The 19,977-nt window shown below is 35.6% G+C and overlaps 2 long non-coding RNA genes across 11 annotated transcripts; one reads left to right on the plus strand and one right to left on the minus strand.

Annotated features, from left to right (window-relative positions):
• Nucleotides 1-752: 752 nt before the first annotated feature.
• LOC113281136 lies at nt 753-5,302 on the minus strand. 10 transcript variants are annotated; one of them, XR_003325939.1, is made up of 12 exons: nt 5,073-5,301; nt 4,873-4,939; nt 4,584-4,647; nt 4,422-4,479; nt 3,693-3,762; nt 3,367-3,602; nt 3,226-3,279; nt 2,917-3,015; nt 2,719-2,829; nt 2,063-2,144; nt 1,701-1,817; nt 753-1,615 (listed from the first exon to the last, which is right to left on the minus strand). It is a non-coding gene; the product is annotated as an uncharacterized LOC113281136 (long non-coding RNA). The 10 variants fall into 10 exon arrangements; XR_003325933.1 differs by having other exon boundaries at nt 1,701-2,144; nt 2,413-2,829; nt 5,073-5,302; XR_003325938.1 differs by having other exon boundaries at nt 2,063-2,829; nt 5,073-5,302.
• Nucleotides 5,303-16,822: 11,520 nt separating this feature from the next.
• On the plus strand, nt 16,823-18,214 carry LOC113281138. Its single transcript, XR_003325942.1, has 2 exons — nt 16,823-17,088; nt 17,214-18,214. It is a non-coding gene; the product is annotated as an uncharacterized LOC113281138 (long non-coding RNA).
• The last annotated feature ends 1,763 nt before the right edge of the window (nt 18,215-19,977 follow it).

Genomic DNA, 19,977 nt, shown 5'->3' on the forward strand with positions numbered 1-19,977 from the left:
TAAGAAAAAGAACTAATATCTTTACCAATCAAAAAAACCCTAATATTTTTCCTTTTAAACAGGAGAGAGTTAGAAAAGGAAATTACAGTCTAGTCCACGGTTAAAAAATAGAAATTAGGTAAGGTGTAGAAGTCCTATAGATACTAAGTTATTTTGGCTATAATATTGAGACACGTGTCAATCATTTGCCCTCATACTTTGCCTTTTTTTTGTGGATATTACTAGGATATGACCCGTGCCGTAACGGCCCGAGTTTCATCTATTATCGGAAAAAGAGATACGTTTGTTTGGTTGAAGCCATATTATAGGGGCTCCCATCCATGGGAATTGTCACATACATGGGGAGTATTCCAATCCCCTGGTTTGTTGAATCACAGTTTATGATGGGATTGTCATTTTTATGGGTTTGTTAGTTTTAGTTAGCCTTCGACTTTTAGTTTTTGTCTGGAAAAATTAGCATTTAAGTCTGAAGTTGTGCGGTGAAAATTACCATTATTATAGTTTTAGTTACGCTTATAATTAGTCCATAATCAATTTACGGCATGGTTAACTATATTGTTTCTCTTAAGACCATGTAGTCCAGCATAAGAAGTAATTGAGTCGCACTATCAACGAACAAACACAGATAACCAAGTAACTATTAGCCCTCCAGGAAACCCTCATGGGTAGAATCCTTTGAAGTGATTCCTGACTGAGTACAATTCCAAAGATCAATTTTTCAAAATATTGAAATATATAGATGGTATGAAACGTAATAAAAGTGATACAATATAAGCAATTGCAATTACTAAAACTTAAAAAGGTCATATCCATGGGTATCACTATGAAAAATGTATAAAAACTATTGAATACCCAAAGTTGTAAATGTGCTCCCCCAATAGTAGTGACATCGATCTATAAAACACGAAAAAGCTCATTGATCAACTTACACAAAAAATCTGCAAATATGAACCAAGTAATTATAAAGACTTGTTGATTCAACACCACTGTGCAAAACCGGAAGATGATTTAGATGGTTGCTAATTGCTACTGCCAAAACATTCTCAAATCTTGCTGCATCATGAAGAGATCACATGCCATAATCATAGAGTAGAACCTTAAACAACGTTGGCCTGTTTATAAAATTTTGTTTCCTTGAGGAAGAATAATTTCGGACATTCAGGGCGTAGACAAAGTCCCTGTCAATGTTGATATGTACCTTCACCGGATCACTTGCTATTTCAATGTTGATATGTACCTTGACCGGATCCCTGTCAATGTTGATATGCGTTCAAACTTCAGTGATATGCACAAGAATGGTACCATGGTCACTTCAGTGCTATAGGAAACTTCATCTGGGAACTGATCCCTGAGGCGGTGGTGCAAACTTTATGGGCTGAGCGCAACAATCGAATTTTTCAGCAGAAACATACGTTTAAAACAGATGATGACTTGGGTCTGGAAGTGCGTTCTTTGGTTTTATCTTGGGCAGCAGCAGCAGGCAGACGTGTCCATTTAAACTTTGCGAACACAATCCACAACAATTGGCTTTCCATCTTTGTGTAGTTTTTGTTTAAACTTCCACTCCTGGTGGAATTGTTGCAACTCCTCTTTCTCCTCTTAATAAAATTCCTTTCTGTTAAAAAAAAATGTTGATATGCGTTCAAAGACCAAAAGAAAGACGAAGGGAACAACAGAAACGTCATAGATCAGATGTTAACCTCGATGGTTCTGACAGATCTCGCAAAAAAAAGTTTAGGATGATAAATTTTACAAAAAGAAGTTCATCCACATGTTAGTAAACTGAAACAACGGGAGTCCTTGCTGTTACTTTATAACTGGAAATCAAGGTAGGTAAATGCATAAGAGACAAACAAAAAAACAAATTTAACATCTGAACTGAAACAAATGGAATGACCCATTTCTGAAATATTACCGCACATAGATTTTAAAACTTCAGTGGGACGATATTTGTGTGTGTGTGTCTGGTTACACTATAACTGGACACCAAAGTAGGTAAATTGCAGAAAAGGAAAAACATCTAGCCAAATGAAACATTAAGGGATTATTCTGTACGGCTTACAGCGACACCACAGCTAGTATCATAGCCCGCTCTTCATTCTTCATCCACGAAACCACAAAGGGATTCGCCTCCTCTTTTCATCCTACAATTTGGAAGACCATTCATTAAGAAATCATTCATTATAAATTAAGAAAATAAAAATTCATTCATTAGAAATTAAGAAAAAAATCGTTCATTAAAATTAAGAAATTACTTCTTTTGGGTCAAAGGAAAAAAATGATGAGTAACTACTGTAGCAAGGAATCTATCTTTGATAAATAAAAATCATTCTTTATGTCAACAAATACATGACACCGAGTGGTGTAAACACTTGCTGGGAAGATGCAAACAAAACATATCAATAACATTACCTACAGGCCAATTACAGATTTTGATTCCCATAGATAAGCAGATAACCATTCGGGATGCTTGAATTGCTTCCTCGATAATCCTTGACGTTGCTTTTAAAGCAAATGAAATTCTAGAAGATACTTTATATACAATGAAATTCTAGAAGATACTTTATATACAATGGATATTCGGTTAGTATACATGCAAGCTCAATATTTTTTGTCACCTTAATTGGGGTACCTTCTTTGGCATTGGGAGGTTAGCAATAATCATAACTTACTTCAACTCACATAGTTTTAGACATACGTCTAATGATCGGAGTTTACCTCAATCAGATGCTTGTATACTATACGTTAATTTGCATGATACGGTAGCAGCTAAAGTATGGTCGTATATCATTCAATTATCATCAAAGTCAGCCTTGTATCCGCTTCACACTGCATTTCACGTTGGCAAATACCATAAATAGTGTGGGAGGCGAAATTTCAGTTCTTTCATCACCATTATTTTAAGTGATAACATACCTGTTTTCTCCCGCTAAATTCTCTGGCATCTGACAGAGAGCTTATTTTCTCCATCTCATGACCATTTCAGGCACGACGAACGGATTCCTGATCTTAAGCCTATTCCATTTTAGATCCACATGAAACATTTTTTTAGTTAATGTCGAGTAGACAACTTATTCTAGTATTCCACAACAATCGGGAGGATTCTCCCACAACGTATTACCAGCTAATGCAACTAAATTAACGATTTATGTTATGGGTATCCTTGCAAGACAGTTATTTCAGTAATAATCATAAAATATACAAAGCACATCAGAAGACCTTTACCTATTCAGCTCATAACCATGATTCTTCTCTACCCCCATTTCATGGACAAATGCCCTGCAGCACACGACAAAGACAGATGCTTGAGCTCAATTGGACGGAAAAAAAACAAAAGGGAACTGGTGGAATTTTAAGAGAACCCACAACTCATTCTTTCGGTGCAACACCAAATTCATTTCCTCGTGAAGCGACAGATTTCCATAACAAAGTATATGGCTTAATCTCTTTTTTTTCCCCAACTCAAACAGACCTGTGTGCCACGGGGTTTCAGGGTATTCCCACCCTTTTTCCCATCTGAGTCGAGGTAGTCTATTAAGTGCAGCTTCCAATAATGAATTTTAGCACCATAACTCTCTTTATATATTCTGAAAACTCTGCACCTGTTTTAAGGTCGATACCTCAGTAATCAATAAATAATAACAATGACTTCTAAACACAAAAGAAATGAACAACCAAACTCGTAGGCGTACCTCTCTCAATTTGTTTATACGCTGTAGCGATGTAGCCTTCTACACCACGAACAATATCCGTTTGAAAGTGCTGAGCAAAAGAAAATAAGAGATCTCTAAACAAAATGCGCAAGAAAATTGTGTAACATTATAAATAGTAATACGAAGACTATCCTAAAATCAGAAATATAAACTGTATCAAGTGGGTTGATTTCCAGTTGAAATATAAACGCAAAATATTGCTAGCAGTTTACACCAATATGGTTTTAGGATCATACTGGACCTAATTCTACGGCCATAAGATGTGAATCCGGCCCGATTCCAAGTTCAGTAAACTCAACAGCTCCTACATGCATCTGCTCATTTCGAACAGCTTCATCCACAAAATCAATAGATGCAGTTCTATTTTGGTAACTCTGAGAACATATTTTTTTGTTTATTAGTTAGTATCTCAGGTTGGCACATCAAAACCCATCCAACGCGCAATAACACTCGTCCAACATCATTTAGAATCCATACTGATCGTCAACTTTTCTTTTAGTAGTTCTAATTTTCTTAGTAGAACCCTGCTGCCAACTCAAACCCAAACTACAACATCAAAATATAGCCTAATCAAACACAATAATTCAGTTTCTACAAAAACTCATATTGTATTATTAATCAAAGTAATGAAAGATTTAACTATGGTGAACTCCAACACACATAGCAAGTCTATAATTTTTATTAAACCTATGAGATATTAGCAATTACCTGAAGGTGAGTAAGTGCATTGCAAACGTGGTGGAATAACACATCTGATTCACGAAATCTAAAAGAAACACATATATAGATAGTACTTAAATTCCTGAAATCTACAAAACCCTAAAACCCAAGATTAAATGGATAATGGAAATATGGAAATAGAAAGCTTACATCAACTGTCCATGTATCGGAATTGAGTTTCTCTAACTTATATTTAAGGGTGGATTTCCATCTCCTGCATATATTCACAAAAGTAATTCGTTACAGAACATCCCAAACCTCACAAAAAAAAAGTGGGAATTTTTTATTAAGACGTACTGGATAACGAAAAATAGGAGATTGAGAATAAAAAAAACAATGAACAGGCAAAAATGCAAGACAACATGAAAGAATTGTTATAACGACAACAACCAATGGGAGTGGGAAATGGAGATAAACTTTGGGGATTGATTGTTAATACCATTGAATGGATCGAGAGGAAACCGATACATATGGATGATGTAGTTACGCCATTAGTGAATCAATAGCTAATTGGAAGAAAAAAAATGAAAAATTGTGAATCAGAAATCTATGGTTTACATTTTGATTGCGAAAAATAAAAACCCAACATTGGAAGAGAGAAATAAGAACCTAATTTGAAACTCCTCAAATGAGTCGTACCTGTTCTTCTTCGATGCATGTGGACAGATTTCTAGATGCGTTTGAGTTTTGAGCTTATGAAAAGAAACGTCTGTGTGTGAGTTATTAGCTTTCTTAAAGAAGATTTCATTCAAATTCGACTCCATTAATAATATTTGACATAAATTCCATTGACTCCCAAGAATTTGAAACGGCTAAGACTTTGTACATAAGATACGCTCAGATGTTGGATGAGAGCGTGGGAGCGCATTTTAAGCCACGATTTATCTCCTCCTCTTTTCAGCATTTTCAAACCAACGGGAGCCATGGATCACTTAAAAAGACTCATTCAAAGTCGTCAGATGGAACAAAACACATTTGTTTTTGTAAGATAGATTTGAAGTGCAATAGTTAAGAAGAAAACTTGTCTTGATATAACTTGTCTTGATGAGGTGGCTTAGATGGTGTCAAACTGATATGAGAAATATATTGCTTGGAACTGATGCATGTGTGTGATGCTGGCTAAGGCTATGTCCTATGGTCTGCTAATCTAGCAGCGTCCACATCAGCTAGCACAACCTCCCAAGTCCTACGGTAGTACTAATCTAGCAGCTAGATTAGCAGTCCACATCACCGCCCAGCGCTGTTTGGTTCAGCGCAACCAATCTCAGTCGTCGGATCAAAAGATAAATTTCTCGGCGGTGAACCATTCAGCGAAAATTTGATTTTTGTGGCGCTGAACCATTCAGCGCTACTGTCTCACTGTTAGTTCAAGTGCGAGCAAATGCTAGAAGAGACAACTACTGTTAACAAATAGACAACACTTTTTTTTGAACTGCAACACTTTTCTGCTAATCTAGCTCAATCTAGCTCGTAAGACTTAGCCTAAATTGGGGCTTTCATGGGATGGTTTATTATTCAACGAACTTTGGTGGGCTTAAGTTGGTTGGCTTTGTGAGACATAGGTAGTGATGCTTCGTAGATTGCTGGAATTACTGAAGTAGTACGAGATGACGCGTAAGGTCTTAAATGAGTTTGAACCAGCGATATCACTGCTTGTTTTACGAACTTCGTTTGTATCAAGAAGATTTGCTGGCGAGGCTGTTGTTGATTGAGCTTAGGACAAAATTTTTTTTTGTTTCGAGACGTTTGTGATGCTTGGGTCAATATTTTCGTACGAGATAATTTTATCTTAGGTTCTTTTGTTGGGATAGCGAGATGATAAGCAAGGGTTTATCTTTTCAGGTGAACGGGATGTCTTAGTAAACTGTCCAGGTTTTCTTCTACAAGTTCTGATCCTGGTACTTGGTGTTGGACCTTCTCTCTTCACAATCATCCTCCATTTTCACCAAAAAAAGTTCTCTCTCAAATATTTTTTCCCTCCTTTTACTCTAACCTCACTCACCCAAATACAAACAAAAATGCACATTAATCATTTAACAAATACTTAAGATTTTTCCTAATTATAATTAAACACTAAACCTGATTAGTGAGGGGTGGATTAGAAATTATATAAAATATTTAGATAAGGGATGACCCTGATTTGATTTTTAAATCCAGGTTTTGTCCTTTTCCACTATCCCCCAATCGCGCGATCTTGTTAAAACCAATATATCTGGTTATTATTATTGTTTAAGTAATCTAAGATTAATTTTGTATCACTTACAAGACATATACTTTCTTTACTTTCTTCCCTTGCCCATAGAACAACTTCTAGAATTGAAAGGCTTTCTGCTTCATCTACATTCCTTCCTACTCCTGAAATGGTCTTGCATCCAAGATAGTTTTATGCATTATCATTCATAATGAGACCAATACCCGAAAGGTTAGTATTTTTATGAAAGGATGCATCAAAGAGAACAACAATGCAGTCCTGAGGTAAATTATTGGTTGCAGCGGCAAAATCCAACCCAATAGGTGAAGTAGAAGCTATAAAAAGTTGGGAATCCTCGTTATTTGAATAATGTTTTGTACCAGTCACTAGTTTCATGTGACTTATGACAGTGAAATGGCGATTAAGAGTTTTATCCTGAAAAATATAAGAATATTTGTCCCTCAAGACACATCAAGCTATTGTGAACATACTCACAGCTTTGTACTTTAGTGTGGCCCCATCTAGCCACTTTGAAATTCAATTTTCCATACTAATGTTCATGATGGAATCTTGAAAAATCTGATTTTTGTAAGGGGTAAAAGACCATAGTGCTTGAGCAACAGGGAAATGTAGGATAATATGCTCAACAGATTCGTAAGTATCTAAGTTGTACATATCACACTTCCTATCATAGTCATGACTAAATCTATAAAAACAATGGTCTTAGCAGGTAGGATTCCTTTATACCATTTCCAGATAAACAACTGGACTTTAGGAAAGTCTTTCAACTTCCACAAAGATTTATAAGTTGGGTTTACAGAGTTAGGATTATGCATGTGAGTAAATTGACAAAATATGACTTTATATGTAGATTTCACAGAAAATTAGCCATTCTTAGTGAATGGCCAGATGAACCTGTCATGTCATGTGAAAAATATGGGGGTCGAACAACCTCACTCAATATTTCATTCAGGCAATCTGTAGGGACAAACTCCAATATAATTCCAAGAGAATCAACTAGACAGTCAGACTCAATCAATGGAAATATATCCAAGAGTTGTATCCATTTTCACAATGTAATCACCAAATCAAACAGATAGAAATCAGCACGCTTGATTGATAAGCACGCAAATGTTACATTTTATACTCATATTTATATTATTTAGGACTCGATATTTTGGCTAACAATATTATTTTAGTGTTTTTGTAAAAAGTACAAGCAATTCCGTTCATCGGGTCAATAAACGATTTAATTGGGAGCTTAATGGGAGTTTGCGACAAAATGACCAATATTGCAATACCACCTGCTTGTTACATATGCGGCGAGAAGAATGGAGCTTTGAACATATGGACTGAAGAAGGGAGATGTTGATCACAATGGTAATGACTGTATTGGTGATGATCATAGTTTGATGGATGGTAGCTGGCATTTGCATCCTAAGATCAGGTAGATAAAGGCGTTGGTGGTGTTTGCGTGTTTGAATGGGCAATAGCCGGAGCTGGATTATTCACTGGAGTTAGTTCCTTGTGTGTCGATGGAGCAAACAAAAGAGTTGATGTTGCCGAGATGAATGGAGATGGCAAGGACGAAGGTGGTATATTTCTGAAATGGGTAATTGCAGGTGATGATTGAGCTACTGGAGTTGAATATTGCCTGAGTTTATCAGGGCCGCTGAATGGGGAGTTGGAGGTGACTGAGAAGGTGGTAGTAGCGAGAATTGAGATTGGCAGTAAGGATGCAGGATTGGTTAGGTTGTTGATATATGAATGAATACGATTGTTCACAGTTTTAATTGCAGAAAAGAGGGATTCGTTTGCTGATGGCAGTGAGGTGTTTGGTATTCTCATGGTGGTGTTGTACGTTCTGGATGCTATATGGGTGATGTCTCAAACATGCAAGAAGATGAAGTTTCAGTCCGACAAAAGGGTGAACTGGTGGAGGTTTATTGCAGGCTACGATGGTGTTTGTGGTTGCTGTGTATACATGGAGGAAGTATTTAGTTGTAATTTGAAGATGGGTTTTGAGATGAGTACAATTGGTGGCCAGCGTTTAGAAGTTCAGGGAATGGACTGAGGTGTTGTTGTATCCAAGATCGATGGCATGGTATCATTAGTTGAGTAATCACAGGCGACGGTGGCCTCTTCCGTTTCAGAGTTCAAGACTACACAGGGAAGGGGAGTATTATGTCGTCCAAGTTTATGCTGAGAGGGTTACTGAGTTGCTGGTGTGGCCAAGCTTGTTTGAGCTATGACAACCAGTGGGTGCAGGGTTTGACAAGGCAGAGATGGGTGTTGTTGATTGTTACATTAAGAAGAATGGGTGTTGACTTATTTTGGTTTCGAGCTCTGACTGATGGTGGTGTCCATGGCTGAAAGAGTTGCAGTCGTTAGTGGCTGGGACGGACAGAAAAATGGAGTTGGCTTAAAAGAATTGACATACATGATATGGAAGAGAAGTTTGCAGTGGCCTGATGCTCGCAGGACAGAGATCAAGGATGGTGCCTGTGTTTGGCTGAGCTTGGTGCAATCGGTGAATACTTGCTCGGTTCAATGAGAGTTCAAAGAATGTAATGTTGTCGGTACTTGGCAGTGGAGGAAAATGGAATTTGTAAAGGCCTGGACATGGAAATTGGTCGAGCTAAGTCGAACTGCAGATGTGAATTGACTGCGATTGGTGATGTGAACTTCTTAGTGGAACCGATGCTCATGCTGGTTAGAAAACACGACAGGTGCTACTGCCTAGTAAGTCAGGGAATAAAAATTGCAATCAGAGATGGTTTTGGGAAAGAATTCGGATTTGGAATTGGAGCCAGTATTGGACCGGTGGACTGGGCCTTGGCAGATAATTTGCTAGGTCTTTGTTTTGTTCGCAGCAAGGTTGAATTGGCAGCAACACGGAGAGGACTATAAAAGGAGAAGAAAAGAAAGAGACACGGAGGCCGACACCGGCTACTGGAGCCGCAACTTGGAGAAAAGAAACCAGAGAGAAGTGAAGAACATACGGGAGGCTACAGACGCAAAAGGATTTGCGTTTGGGTTTGCGTTCTTTCGTTTTTCCAATTCCATTTCGATTAACGCCAGTGAATCTTTAATATATTTGTTTATGGCTTTTGAGAAAGCCATCTTTGGCTAAGCTTTTGTAACTAGGGTTTATGGTAGAAGCCATTTTGAGCATTAAACCACTTTAAATTGAAACACATGGTTTGAAGGCTACAATGCATTGATTTGATTGATTCTATAATTTTGTTTATTTAATAAATGATGATATCAGTTGTTGCTTCGCCGGTTTGCACAAAACCTCATGCGCATAATCGATAGAGTATTGCGAATATATTTGTTTCATTGTTTGATAATTTATGATTGGATAAATGTCTTTGATGGGTTATGCTTAGAATAATCAAATATCATTCGTGAATCTATATTTAGTTCGTGAATTTTCTCATTAACACTATTTGATGGTGCATGTTTGGGTTTAGTCTTTTGATGTGTCATGCTTAGGGTGTCCCAGTGGTGTTTGCGACTCTATACAAATAATACGTGATGTCAATTAAACATTTTGTTAAACAGAAATATATTAAATAAATAAATATTTTTAGAGTTGTCTCTTTGCAGAAATTAAACAGAAATAGTGGCAGATACCGTAATACCCTAGTTACCGACTCTCTCTCTCGTTGCATTTTGTTACTTTAGTTTTATTTTTCTGTTATCATTCTTTCGAAAATCCAAAAAAACATCATTGTCGATTAATCTTATTAGATATATTGATTACAGTATTTCCATCGCTCTTCGTGGGAACGACCTGTACTTGCCTTTGTCTACAAGTTAGACACCGTGCGATTGCGGTTTATATAAATAGGCTCCTCCGGAGCCTATCACTGATTATTATGTGAAACAGCTTGAACGGTACCAAACACCAATGTTCAAGTGTCAATCAATTTATATCAACAACCAAAGGTTTGATTATTTAATTGACTGAACTACGCACAACCTGTGATATTTCAGTTATATATAAAATATAATGCGGAAAAGAAATAACACAGACACCAGAAATTTTTGTTAACGAGGAAACCACAAATGCAGAAAAACCCCGGGACCTAGTCCAGATTTGAACACCATACGGTATTAAGCCGCTACAGACTGTAGCCTACTACATGTTACCTTCGGACTGGAATGTAGTTGAGCGCTAACCAATCTCACACTGATTAAGGTACAGTCGCGTTCCTTATGCCTCTGAATCCCAGCAGGATTCTACGCACTTGATTCTCTTAGCTGATTTCACCCACAATTAAGATTGCTACGACCCAAAGTCGAAGACTTGATAAACCAATATGTCTCACATAGAAAAGTCTGTTGAATAGATAAATCTGTCTCCCACAGAAATACCTATGAGTTTAATTTCGTCTTTTGATAAATCAAGGTGAACAGGAACCAATTGATACACCGAACTTATACTTATGAAGAACAACCTAGTAATATCAATCACCTCACAATAATCTTTAATTATATGGTAGCGAAACAAGATATTATTGAATCACAAACGGTTAGATGAATATGTTTGTTACTACTTTTTATCTTGTCTATCGGAGATTAAATCTCGAACAAATATTATAGAAGATAGTACTCAATACGATAGAATAAAGCAAGATCAAAACACGCAACTACAGGGAGAATAGTTGGGTTTGGCTTCACAATCCCAATGAAGTCTTTAAGTCGTTAACCTATAATGGTTTTAGGAAAAACCTAGGTTAAAGGAGAATCGACTTTGGTCGCAACTAGTATCACACATGAGGTGTGGGGATTAGGTTTCCCAGTTGCTAGAGTTCTCCTTTATATAGTCTTCAAATCAGGGTTTGTAATCAATGTTACCTTGGTAACAAAGCATTCAATATAAACCGTTAGATGAAAACCTGATTAGACTCAAGCTAATATATTTCAACCGTTAGATCGAACTTAGCTTGTTACACACAAATGAAAAATGACTTCATTTAGATGTGGGTAACTGTACCTAAATATGTACACCTTATTGGATCAACAATAGTTAACCGAAGTTAGCCATATGAACACTTTCATATCAACCTTGTTTATCTTAACACAACTAGTTCAAATGAATCAAATGAAACTAGTTATAGAGTTTTTCAATTGTTTATATTCTCATATAAGTATACAAGACACAATTGAAGCAAAATCGATTTTGATTCACTTGAATCAATTCATGAACATTATAGCCACGGTTTGCAAAAGATTTCATTCCTTAATTTATAAATGTATTAGTTCATGAACAAACCGATTTTAGAACTAACCTACTCAAGTATGCAAACGGGTACGTATACCTAAGTGGCCAGACTTGGTCTGGGTTCGCCAATATGTGAATGGTTACGCATCGTACAACACCAAGCTCAGTTGAATTCCCGGACTTGAACTTACGCCGGTATGCATATGGGTATGCATATGGGTATGCATACTAAGTTCCCGGACTTTCAACTAACCAACCAGTATGCATACGGGTATGCATACTATGGTTCTCGGACTTGGAATAACTTGCAACAGTTAGCATACAAGTACGCATACTGTGTTATATCCAATCATGGTTAATTGTTCTAAACTCTCATTTCAATCATTGAAACATTCTTAGAAGACAACAATAGATGTCTCACACAAACTATTAGCTTCAAAGCAATTTTCAAGTAATCGATAGATCAATACGAAATATTTCGAGTCAACATCAAATGATTGTCTCACACAAATCATGTAAGATGTTACCAGGCGATTTTCACATGATCATCTTTTGATTTTCGTCAAGAATATAAGATGAACTTGGTTAAAGCGAAAGCTTACCAACACATATTTCGAGAAATATGTAAGTGAGTTAAACTCAACTCGAAATATCAAATGTGTATAATTGAAGTCTATATGGCTATACAACTTTTGTCTTAAAAAGGAGATAGTGTAGAAATAGACTTTTTAGTGACATACCTTTTTTTGATGATGTTCCACAAGGTAGTTCTTCGTCTTCAATCGATGAATTTCGTGAAGTCTAAAGCCCAACTACACTTTCTATCCTAATCCGAGACTTAGATATAAGTAGACTAGAAATCAAGACTTATAGTTTTGGCGATTAAACTCGACAAACAAGCTTAAGATAGCAACGATTGCGAGTTCGATCGAGCAGTGATCAAACATCATGTAAAAGGAATTCTAGTGCTAAGAATTAATTGTGAATTGTGAGGAGTGAAAAATGCATTAACTAAATCAGCTTTCCATCTCTTAGTATCATGATCAATAAATTCAAACAAACTATAATCAGGATAAGGTGCAGAAACATCCAACGGGTAAACAAAATCAGATATATAAATTATTCATAAGGGCAAGGATATTCAGGACCTTTCTAACTTCCCACTGGGAGTTATTAGATATGAAATCAAGCCTTGAGAAAATACTCTTCCATACCCATTGTGACTACTATTTTACCCATAGTTTACGCAATGTAAACAGCTCAGAGAATCGGATACTAAATAGTAAAGATGTCTCAGTTGAACTGACGTGATTAAGTGATAAAAGGTACTCAAGATAAAGACAATAATAACGAACAATACTGAGGTAAAGTAAATGCTACTAAGTTATCAAGATGCACGAGAGATTATGTGGTTCGACTTTCGTCTACGTCAACGGGGTGATGAGTGATTATTTGTATTAAGTGGTTGTGGTTACAAAGATCTTAAATGCTTCCCAAAGTAATAAAGAGAACTCAAGCTATAAATACTTAAGTTATAAACATTATAGAGGTATAATCTTAAGACTAGATCTTCTCTCCTTAGGCCATTGAATTCCTTCCTTTGTTGGTGAAGCTTGTATTTATAGCCCATTCTGATCCAGATATATCTTTGTTGTCCTTTGGTCCATCATATACTAATATATCTTCCATACAAATGGTACCTTCCTTCACCGCCTGCTATCTCCAGTAGGGCTTCACCACCTCAGCTAACCCACGTTCCTTCGGGGATTTCCTAGCAACGCCACATCATCTTCACTATACGCGCTCTTGACCAAACGTGTAGATAAGGCTCACAGCATTAAATGCTGATTGGATGTATCAGCTACCTTTGTCCCCTCGACAGCTGCCACCTTAATATGCTAGGATCTACTTTGCTATCTAATCCGTCTAAGTATCCTTCCTTGAGATGGGGTAAAGTAACTCAAGAAGGGATCTGATGCTCCTCAGGTTAATGTGTATTGTTGGGGCTACTCATTTATCCTACACGCGACCACCAGATACGTGACACGCGTCCATGAGAATATTGGTATTCACACCCATGAAGAGTCTTGTTTCTTATTATAGTAAAAAACATGATCATGTTTGAAGTATTTGCATTTGAGGATTTTATCAAAAACTTTTCAGAAGAGCGAACCAAATTCCAAGCAGTTTTACAAAAAAGAGACAAATTCACATGTTTTAGGTTTTTAAAACTAAGATCACCTTGAAGTTTATGGGAGCAAACTTTATTCCAATTAGTAAGGTAAAGACCCTGATCTAGTTTTACCCCACCAAAAGTCCTTTTGGAGTCTCTCCATTTGTTGGAGATGTTATCTTTAATAGTGAAGGTATTCATGTGATAAATATGAGAATATATTTAACAATGAACGGAGGAATACCTAAATTCTTTTTATTTAGGGCAGTCTTCCAAGCATTAAGCGATCTGGTGAGAGAGACTGCACGGTCAAGGTGAATATTTTACTGAAAAAAATTTGAACTATTTCATATTAATAACTTGACCAGAACAAATATTGATGTCTCGAATGAGATTTATGAGAATATCAACTTCCTTATCAGAAGCTTTAACAAAACTAAGGCACTCATCTGCTTGTGGGAAGCTTTAACAAAAATAAGGAAAAATCATATGACTAGTACTAAGGGATTCTTTAATTACGTTTATACCATGAATAACTTAAGAGTTTTATGCATGGATGAGATACCTGGAGAAAGCTTCCATACATAGGATAAAAAAGGTAAGGAGATAAGGGGTCACCTTGTCTCAAACCTCTGGTAGGTTTATATAACTTATATTGAGTACCATCGAGCAATATAGAAATACTAATGGTACTCATACATTGAAAAATTAAGCCACACCAGTGTCCACAGAAACCAAAAGATATGAGAATATCTAAAAGGATAGACCATTCAACCATGCCAAAGGCCTCAAACATGTAAAGTTTAAGGCCCATGACACCCCACTTATATTTTTTTCTTTCATGGTGTGCACCAACCCATGATAAATAATAACATTTTCCTGAATATTCCTCTGAGAAACATAAAGCATACCGAAAATGACTTATTATCTTACTCACAAGTGGTTCCAAACCTACTATAATCTCAGAGATTATTTTGTAATTAGAATTGCATAAGGAGATAGGTCTAAAATCAGAATGGGTCAAAGGGTTATTGGAGATTAAATAAATGAAAGTATGATTCACCTCTTTCAGTAAATGCTTGGAGTTAAAGTCATTGGACAGTTTTCCAAACATCATTAATGAGAATGTCAATGTTTTCTTTATAAAATTCAAGGGGAGAACCATTGGGATCCGGAGCAGTCCATGGAGTAATTTGGTTTATGTTATCTTTAATTTCTTGCTAAGTTGTAGGTGTAAGTAAGTTACTGCTATCAGTATCAGAAATACACGGATCAATTCTACTGAAGAACTCATTGTTCTTGTAGGGATTGGTTGTGGTACCCATAAAACTAAAATTAGTAACCAACAAATTCCCAAGGTTAGCTCCATCATTGATTCATTGGCCATTGTAGGGATTGGTTGTGGTACCCATAAAACTAAAATGAGTAACCAACAGATTCTTAAGATTAGCTCCATCATTGATTCATTGGCCATCATCCATATTTAAATCACTTATATCATTATAATGTTGTATTGAATTTACAGAGTTGTGGTGGTAGCCATTATTTCTATAAAAGGATTTGAAAAACTCATTTCTTGACTTTTGGGCATAAAATTTCTCTTGAACTTTTTTCCAATGATCATAGTCAAGTTTAACTAGTTTGAAATGCTTTTTGATTAATATATAGTGGACTATTCAGATTGTGGAGCTCACCATTTAGAGTTTTAACTTTTTGGTCTATATTGCCAAAATGATGGATATTCCATTTCTTGATACCATGTTTAATAAATCTCAGCCTATTTATAAGTTGGTAGGAAGGAGAGTCTCTGAAATATTTAGAGTATGCATTCTTTTATTACATCTCTAACAAAAGGATCCTTGCCGTATCATTTGAATCTCACTCAATAATGTAATTCTCAGCGAATAACTTATGGGAGCCATCCTCCTTGCATTACTTATTATAATCCTAACATATTTGTTGCTCACCTTATTATTCATGATACTAGGAATCTGAATACTGTACTCATTCGGTTTTTCTTTGCACATGATTCTTGCTACAAAATCTTAAACACCCAGATCCCTATTGCTGATAAAGATATATTAATCTGACCTCATACCAACTCTGGTGCTTCTACAATGATATAATGTGCTGTCTGGTGAATCTAATGGTAGATCTAATCCCACTAATTTTTTTCCTGCTTATAAGCAATTGTGGTCTACTCCATTTCTACCAAAAGTGATTATGTTTTTACGAGAATGTGTTAAAGATATTCAACTATAATCAGAGTACTATATGTGTTATCTGTGACGATAACTGTCAGGAGTCTGCTGAACATATTATATTAAACTTCAAGTTTGCCAAAATGTTTTGCGTATGCTACTTCGTATGGTCACTTAGTTCACCAGGATGTAGGTTTAACCATTAGGATTAAGGATTGAATACACAAATGGTTAGTGAGCTCTAGCCCAGTGATGAAATTTGTGTTATCTTCACCATTTTTTGGTGTCTTTGGAAAGAAAGATGTTGCAATAAAAAAGGATAAGAATATCAATCATATTGTTACAACCAGTTGATTTATTTTTAAATCTTTTGTGTGTTTGGTAACTCAATTAAAATTCATAGGATTTATAGAGTTTTCTTATTTTAAAGTCTTTGTATTGTTTAACATTACCCACAAATCTTAAAATTGCATAGGTATGAGTTTTAGAGTTAATAAAAGTAATAACTACCACCACATCCATTTTCTCATTTTTGTTCACCCTCAAACCCACCGTCGCAAAATATCACGGGTGCACCCATATATTGGGAAATAATTATCCCAAGACCCCTTTTCTAAAAAAAATTATGTTTTGTTGGATATTTTTTTTTCCTTTTAATGGCTAAAGTACCGTTTCCTTATCAAAATGAAGGTTTCTTTTCTTTTCTGAAGAACGATATGTAGTACTAGAAACAAGAATTAAAGAACGAATTTCACAAGATTTCTTCTACACGCCACAAACAAGTGAAATTTCAAGAAGAAATTGCTTGATTCTTCTATTCTTTCTCTGTGACTTTCTGCGTTTCGATCAAGAAATTGGTAAGGTTTTTTGGCCTTCTTAATGAATCAGAGACTTGATTCTTGTACTTACATTTTGGATTTTGATTTAAATCGAGAGAATTGGTTCAGAATTATTAAATTGGTATTATAACTTATTTTTTTAGGTTTATCCGAGTTTGTTCTGATGGAATCAACTTCTTATTACTATAAAAAAAAAACCATGTGGATAAAGATTTGGAAACAACAATAAAAAAAAGGTTTCTCAATCTGTGGTTAAATTAACCATAAGAGCTACTAGAAGATTTGATATACTTGAAGTTATTCCAACCGACGGTACCAGATTCGTGGTTGATGAAAAACGTGGGATTATCCTCACGGATCGTCATGTTGCACAAACTGGTATCTTGATTTTATTACCTCAAATTTGTATTTGTTGTATTTGCAGGACCTTGTTTTGTTGATGCTGAATTTAGTAAAGGGAAATTAGTTCTGGTGCTATGTATATATGTAGATCCGGTAAATTATTCTTTTTCTTTTTTGATACGGAGTTTAGTAATGGGAAACTAGTTCTAGTGTTACCTTTCTGTTGCAGTATTGTTTTGGGGATAATCAACCTCTAATCTCGCACTAGGCATACCGAGGCTCAGTTGATGTAATCAGGCAAAAATACACTGTTTCCATGAGTGTTAGCCTCTGTTAAGGTCAACATAGCTAATATGATTGGTGTCTTTAATTTCACCAATTGATTTTGTTAATTGTGGCTGGGAGTTTATTATGAACAGTTCTGGTACTTTGTATTTACAGCAAATGGGATTTGAGAAACTTGCTAGTACTTTGGTATTCAAGAACTAAAATCCGGCGAGATGGGATTCAAGCAAGAAATGCTTGCTCTACAGAATTGTATGAAGTATGAAGGACCGACTTCCTTTCTCAAGGTATCTTTATTAGAAATGGAAGCCAAGAGAGTGTGATGTACTGAGATTAATCAAAAGAAGCATCTGTGACTGATGAGAGATAAGTGTTGGGAATTTATTGGTGATTTGATTAGCGGTAACCATGTCCAGTTATTTCTTTGCATCCTATGAATTGAACTCAGTTGAAATGAGATGAAGATATAGAAGTTGGAACTGAATGAATAATATCTTAATGGTGTTGGTGTTGGTCATAATGGTCGGATAACCTTTTTATGCAGCTACAAAAATGGTTGCATAACACGTTATGCAGCAACTTTTTGTTAGTATTGGAACCAATAAAAAGAAAAAGACTTCATAACATGTCATGCATTCGTGAAAATGGATGCATAAAGCATTATGCAACCACTTTTTGTGAGCACTGAAATAAAAAAATTGTTGCACAATCTTTTATGCATCGAGAAAAATGGAAACATAACCTGATATGCATCCATATATATGGCTGCATAATGCATTATGCATCAACTTTTTTTGTACGCACTAAAATCAATCAAAACAATGGCTACATAACTTGTTATAGATGCATAAATTTGTTATGCAGTCGAGAAAATGGTTGCATAACTCGTTATGCGTCTATTTTTTTGTTAGAATCAAGCATATACAACATTTTAGTGGCTGCATAACCAAAATAATAGATGCATGAACAAAAATATAGTTGAATAACGTGTTATGCATCTTTTGTAGTGTATGCATATTGTGTTATGCATCTTTTTTGGAGGCTGCATAACGAACATGTAGTCAATTTTTGAAATTTTTGTCTAAAATGATGATCACCTCCCATTTTTTCGTGAAAAACAAAAATGTGATATTGTTGTTTGTGCTCGCTGTGTAGATATCTTTAAAAGCTTTCCAACGAGATAAAAAAATTTAAATTCCAAGATGCGGATTTTTAGATGTGTTATATTGTAGTTTGCTTGCCAACTATACTCCTAGAAAAGATGCATAACGATTAACGAATTAATGCCGACATTTTTCATAATTTCATATAATTATGGGTTTCACTATAACCCAAAAATATTTTGGGCCTGCTTAATTTCCTTAAAAGAGTGGGTCTATAAATCCCTTGATAAGTTTTCTAACAAATCTAATTCCCGTAAGAAACGTGTTTCCAAGAATTCGGACAACCAAACACACACGGAGAGAAACATAATTCAACCGGATCCCCACCTTGAAAATTTTATATCCAAACCCTTTAATCTCAAATTCTCAATCAAATAAGGGAAAAATATCGTTTGGTCCTTTTTTAAATAACGAAAAATCCAATATTTTAAAAGTTTATCTAGAATGACTAGGACAGTGGAAACAAGACCAGATATAATTTGATCATTATGATAAATCCAAAATCCTTGGAGATAGAGTCAATTCTAGTAATATGTAAAAGAGTTAAACTAGGTCTTAGGGTTGTTGATTAGCTATATATCAATCTACGTCAAATTTTCATGTTTATGCGCGACTTTGTAATCTAGTACATATTTTTTTTCCTTCTTACTTTCTTTTTTGATGATTTTATCGTGATATATAGGTTTTCAATATTTAAGATCCCATTTGGTAGGAATTTTATAAATAGTTTTTTGTTATAGAAAACGCCAAAAACGAAAAACGGTTGAAAACACGTTTCGTAAAGAACTATTTTCAATTTTTCTTTTTTTAAAATGAAAAGTTTTCTGCCAGGCATAAATATGTTGTTTTCACTGTTTTCTGTTATTTCTTATTTCTTTCGCTCTTTACTCCCAAGTCTCAATCGTCAGTCATTCTTTTTACTCTTTAGTCTCTTTTCATCGCGTTCTCTCCTCCCTCTCTCTCTAACCTACCATTTTGTTTTTGTTTTTGAAACTAGGCATAGGCCCGTCCTGTCCCCTGGAAGCGTAACCATATGCTTACTCCCCCCTGAGCAAATTTGGGCCCCCTCTCCACAATAGGTTAGTAATAATTACACGAGATCTCCAATGTTTGAGCG

Source organism: Papaver somniferum, chromosome 5 (assembly GCF_003573695.1).
Source record: "Papaver somniferum cultivar HN1 chromosome 5, ASM357369v1, whole genome shotgun sequence".
Lineage (NCBI taxonomy): Eukaryota > Viridiplantae > Streptophyta > Magnoliopsida > Ranunculales > Papaveraceae > Papaver > Papaver somniferum.